Source organism: Oryctolagus cuniculus, chromosome 4 (assembly GCF_964237555.1).
Source record: "Oryctolagus cuniculus chromosome 4, mOryCun1.1, whole genome shotgun sequence".
NCBI lineage: Eukaryota > Metazoa > Chordata > Mammalia > Lagomorpha > Leporidae > Oryctolagus > Oryctolagus cuniculus.
Window position 1 is genome coordinate 174823458 of NC_091435.1, and position 6000 is coordinate 174829457.

At 51.8% G+C, this 6000-nt stretch overlaps 1 pseudogene; it reads left to right on the plus strand.

The window, feature by feature from the left end:
• Positions 1-2128: 2128 nt before the first annotated feature.
• Positions 2129-3083, plus strand: LOC138849511 (M-phase-specific PLK1-interacting protein pseudogene; annotated as a pseudogene).
• Positions 3084-6000: the final 2917 nt, after the last annotated feature.

Below are 6000 nucleotides of genomic sequence, written 5' to 3' on the forward strand. Positions count from 1 at the left end.
CAGATGGCCCAGGGGTTTGGGCCTCTACCACCCTCGTGAGAGACCCAGCGGGAGCTCCTGGCTCAGCCCGGTGGGGAATGAGCCAGCAGATAGAAAATCTCTCTCTCTGTCCCCCTCGCTCTGTATCTCTGGCTTACAAATAATAAAAATAAGAAGCCCAGTATTTTGTATTACAAAGTCCTGCCTGAGCCCCCCACCAGGAAGGCTCCCTAGGATAATCCTCTCTGCCTGGCTGCCCCATGCCAGTCTGATAACATGGGTAATAAAACCTGGGATTCACACCCAGCAAACCCTTTGTCCAAGAGAAGAGAGTGGAGGAGGGGAAGTGGCGGGACTGTGGCATAGTGGGCTAAGCCTCTGCCTGCAGCACCAGCATCCCATATGGGCGCTGGTTCTAGTCCTGGCTGCTCCTCTTCCAATCCAGCTCTCTGCTGTGGCCTGGGAAAGCAGTGGAAGATGGCCCAAGTGCTTGAGTCCCTGCACCTCTGTGGGAAAAGCTCCTGGCTTCAGCCATTGGGGCCATTTGGAGAGTGAACCAGTGGACAGAAGACCTTTCTCTCTGTCTTTCTCTTCCTCTGTCTGTAACTCTGCCTCTCACATAGATAGATAAATAAATAAATAAATAAATAAAATCTTAAAAATCGAACTGGGCCCCATTCCCTCATAAACCTGGTCTGGGTGCAGACTGTGTGCTCGGTCTCTGCTGAGACGCCCGCCGGGTCTGTCAGGCGTGCTTCTTTCAGCTCAGCTCTCTCAGTTCTGTGCGGAGATGCCCACCTGGCTTGTCAGGTGCAGGCTCTGTAACCTGGCTTTCCTTAGTCTTCTGAATGGCCGGTGCCCACCTGCTCTGATGGTGCCCTACCCCCTAACACCTTGTTGCCTTGCTTACCACTCACGTCTGAATTATTTCTTATGTGGGGATAAGAACCCCTGTTCCACTCGTCTCTGCTAACAGATCTGTGTGGGGTTAGGCAGCGGCTGCTGCTTCCCTTCCCCGATGCTTCGCAATTTTCCCAGACAGCTAACATCATACTTAACAGATTTCATGGTTTCCCCTATGATTGGAATAAGGCAAGGATGTCTACACTCACAATTCGCATTCAACGTACCACTGCTGCAAGTTCTAGGCAGTGCAATAGGCCATAAAAGGAGATAATAGCATATAAATTAGAAAGGAAGAAAGATAGGTCCTTATTTGCAGATGACATGAATATCTAGTAGAAAACCACAAAGAATTCACAAAACAAATAAACAAATGCCTAAAACAAGTTTGTGAGTTCAGCAAGAAAGCAGGATACAAATAAACAGACAAAATCCCATCACTTTTCTATGTACTAACAATGAGCACATGGAAGCTGCAATTAAAAACACAAAACAGTTTATTGTATTAATTTTAAAGAAAATAAATACTAAAATCTAACAAAACATGTATAGAATCTATATCCTGAAAATGACAAAATATGGATGAAAGAGAAGACCAAAATGAATGGAGATATACCATGTTCATGGATTGAAGATTCAATATGGTAAAGATGTCTGTTCTACCTAAATAAATCTAGAGATGTAATGCCATTTCTATCAAAATCTCAGCAGCAGTTACAGGCCTTTCAATGTAGTCAAGGTTTGTGACATCACCACAGTAATGGAAACAGCACAGCCTGGTCAGAGCAATGGAGCAGAGAGCCCAGAGACAGACCCACACAAGCATGCTGGGCTGAATTTTGACAACAGTGCAGACGCAAGGCGATGGAGGAAGATAGTCTTTCCAACAGCAGTGCTGGAGTGACTGCACATCCATGGCTGAAAACATAAGCCTCAACCCCAGCCCCAAACTGATGCAAAGCCACCACACATTTTATTCAAAATAAAGCTGAAAAAATAAGAAAGATATGTGGGTGAACATTTTCAGAGTGTTTGGACTTAGACTTGATATCAAAGCATAATCCTTAAAAGAAAGGCTTGATAAATTGTACCTCATCAAAATTGATGATTTTGTTCTCTTAACGACTGTTGTGAAGCTGAAATGACAAGCTACAGCTAGGGAAAAAATCATACACACCCCAAGACTACTATCTAGAATGAATGCAAAATTTTCAAATCCCAACAGTAAAAAACCCAAACAAGTTCCGGTGGGAAAGCGCGGCAGCGAGGTGCTCGGCTTCAGCGCGATATGAACAGACAGAATTTTCGACCCCCGACTCCTCCTTATCCCGGCCCGGGTGTCGGAAGTTGGGGTAGCGGGAGCAGCTTCCGGGGTACTCCGGGTGGTGGCGGACCGCGGCCGCCCTCCCCTCGGGACGGGTACGGAGCCCGCACCACACGCGCCGTACGGGCCCCGATCTAGGCCTTACGGGAGCGGCCACTCTCCGCGACACGGCGGCAGCTTCTCGGGGGGCCGGTTCGGGTCTCCGTCTCCTGGCGGCTACCCTGGCTCCTACTCCAAGTCCCCCGCGGGGTCCCAGCAGCAATTCGGCTACTCCCCAGGGCAGCAGCAGACCCACCCCCAGGGTTCTCCAAGGACATCTACACCATTTGGATCAGGGCGTGGTAGAGAAAAAAGAATGTCTAATGACTTGGAAAATTATTTCAAGCCTTCAATGCTTGAAGACCCTTGGGCTGGCCTAGAACCAGTATCTGTAGTGGATATAAGCCATCAGTACAGCAATACTCAAACATTCACAGGCAAAAAAGGAAGATACTTTTGTTAATATTTGTGAAATTCATCTGGAAGCTTCAAGTGTCAGGAACATCTTGGACAAAACTTTTACTTGTGTAATTAAGTTGAACCCAATGATGATGACTTTGAAATAACTATAGAGCCTTCTTGATATTTTGCATCATATCAAGCATTATTGGTATTAGAGCAGAAGACAGGCTAATTTTCAGAATTTAGCTCTCTGGAAGTATCTACCACATTTTAGAAGATTTACAGTTTCCATAGACTTAATATTCCTGGTTAAATAATGGACATTTGTCTTTTAATGTTTTTCCAGTGTTTCAAAATAAAATATTTTGTATTTCTAAAAAAAAAAAAAAAAAAAAAACCCAAACAATCAAACGGAAAAATGAGCAAAAAAACAAGAGCAAGCAATTCAGTAGAGACGATTTGTGGAGTGCAGACAAGCACCTGAAAGATGTTTAGAGGCTGGCGCTGTGGCGTAGTGGGTGAAGCTGCCGCCTGCAGCACCGGTATCCCATATGGGCACTGGTTCGAGTCCTGGCTGCTCCACTTCTGATCCAGTTCTCTGCTGATGGCCTGGGAAGCAGTAGAAGATGGCCCAAGTCCTTGGTCCCCTGCACCCACGCGGGAGACCTGGAAGAAGCTCCTGGCTCCTGGCTTTGGATTGGCCCAGCTGTTGTAGCCATTTGGGAAGCGAACCAGCGTATGGAAAATCTTTCTTTGTCTCTCTCTGCTTCTGCCTCTCTGTAACTCTGCCTTTCAAATAAATAAATAAATCTTTAAAAAAAAGGTGTTCACCATGTGAATTAAAACCATAATGAGATATTGCTATGCACCTATCAGAATGACTGAAATACAAAATAGTGCTAACACCACTATGCTAAGACATAACAGATTAATAAATCAATATGTAAATCTGTCATGAACATTTGCATACAGATTTTTTTCATGAATGTAAGTTTTTATTTCTCTGGAATTAATGCCCAAGAGTACCATTGCTGGTTCATGTGGTAAGTGTACGTTTCTTTCTGTAAGAAATTGCCAAGCCGTCCCCCCGAGTGGCTGGGATTTTTCACCCCCACTCTCCCACCGGCAGTGTGAAGATGTGCTCGATGCTCCTTGGTGAGTGCAGAGTCGCCCCCTTCCCTCCTGGGGGCAGCGACAGCAGCACTGCTGTTTGTGGGCCCTGCTTTGGGGTCATTGCAGGACAGGCTCTCGGGTTTCCTCCCGTTTTATGTTTTTGCTCCTCTCCTCTGGGCAGGAGGGCTTAGGCAGTATGCAGAGAGTGATGAGTGGTTGCCTTGTACACGCTCGTCTTGAACAACATAGGGGTGGGGAGTGGTGGGCTTAGTGGCTGGAGTCAAAACGGAGCCGGGGCTGCCAACTCTGTGAGAGGCCAGGCCAGCCAGGTGGGCAGCACAGAAGTGCCAGCGTCGTCCTCGGCTTTGGAGACATCTAGGATCAGGCAGACGTGGGTTAGGAGACCTGGATGGAGTTCCAGGCTCCTGGCTTCACTGGCCCGGCCCTGAATGCCGTGCCTATTCGGGGAGTGAGCCAGCAGATGGAAGATCTCTCTCTCTCTCTCTCTCTCTCTCTCTCTCACTCTGGCTTTCAAATCAATAAATAGAAACAATTGCTAAAGCTCTAAGAGCTCATTGAACTCTCCCTTATGCTTTTCTGCATTACTTGAAATAATTCAAAATAAAAAACGGGGAGAAGCGAAGGAAAGGACATTGGCAGGGAGGCAGGGGTGCAGCAGGGAGGCAGGGGTGCGGCAGGAAGGGTTCAGCCCTCCTGCCTCTCCCTCGGGAGGGGCCTGGTGTCCCGGTGGGAGCTCCGTGCTCACGTGCACCTGGCACTGCTGCTGCAGAGCTTCCCGACGTTCTCACCGTGACAGCCCGCGCGAGCTCTCCGTGTCCGCTCACCCTTACACAGCATTTCCACCCACGGAGCCTCTCCGGTGGGCTCGCCAGGCGGGAATCTTGGCTGCACGGCACACACAGGAAACGTGAGGTGAGCAGCTGACGGCCTGGCTTCCAACTGGGGGCCTCCGGCGTCTGGTGCCGAGCCGTGCTGCTTGGCTTATGCGTGGGCTGTTTCTGGACGGCCCTCTGCAGCCTCCAGGTGGTTCTGAGGCTCCATGTTCTGCCTCCACACGCACCGTTACTCAGCAGGCACATACGCACACGTGCACACGTGCATGCACACAAGCATTCACACAAACACGCACCCGGACGCCCACGGCACGCACCAGGATGCCCACGGCACACACCTGGACGCCCACGGCACACACCTGGACGCCCACGGCACACACCCGGACGCCCACGGCACACACTAGGATGCCCACGGCACACACCCAGATGCCCACGGCAGCACCCGGACACCCACGGCACACATCCGGACGCCCACGGCAACACCCGGACACCCACAGCACACACCTGGATGCCCACAGCAGCACCCAGACACCCCACGCACCCGGACGCCCACAGCACACACCAGGACGCCCACGGCATGCACCAGGACGCCCACAACACACACCCAGATGCCCACGGCAGCACCCGGACACCCCATGCACCCGGACGCCCACAGCACACACCAGGACGCCCACGGCACGCACCAGGACGCCCACGGCACACACCTGGATGCCCACGGCACACACCTGGATGCCCACGGCACACACCCGGACACCCATGGCAGCACCCGGATGCCCACGGCACACACCCGGACGCCCACAGCACACACCCGGATGCCCACAGCAGCACCCAGACGCCCCACGCACCCAGATGCCCACGGCACACACCAGGACGCCCACGGCACGCACCAGGACGCCCACGGCACACACCAGGACGCCCACGGCACGCACCAGGACGCCCACGGCACACACCAGGACGCCCACGGCACGCACCAGGACACCCACGGCACGCACTAGGATGCCCACGGCACACACCCAGACGCCCACGGCAGCACCCGGACGCCCACGGCAGCACCCGGACATCCATCCTCTCTCCATCTACAGTGAGAGGCCAGGTCCCTCCACCTCCAAACACTCCCTAGGCCCCCAGCACAAGCACACACACACATGCACACAAGCACACATACACACAAGCACACGTACACACATGTGCAAAGCACACACATGTGCATTGTTCGCTAGTGCAATTACATCTGCGCGCAGGGAGCAGGAGCAGCCACGTTTCTAATAGCAAATTAACTGCATTCTGGTCAGGAACAAAAGGAGGCTTCCTCCTGCTCGCCCGTTCAGAACTCCTTGCTCGGCCTGGTGAGTCGTCCTGGCCACGTCTGCTGCTGTCAGCCTGCGG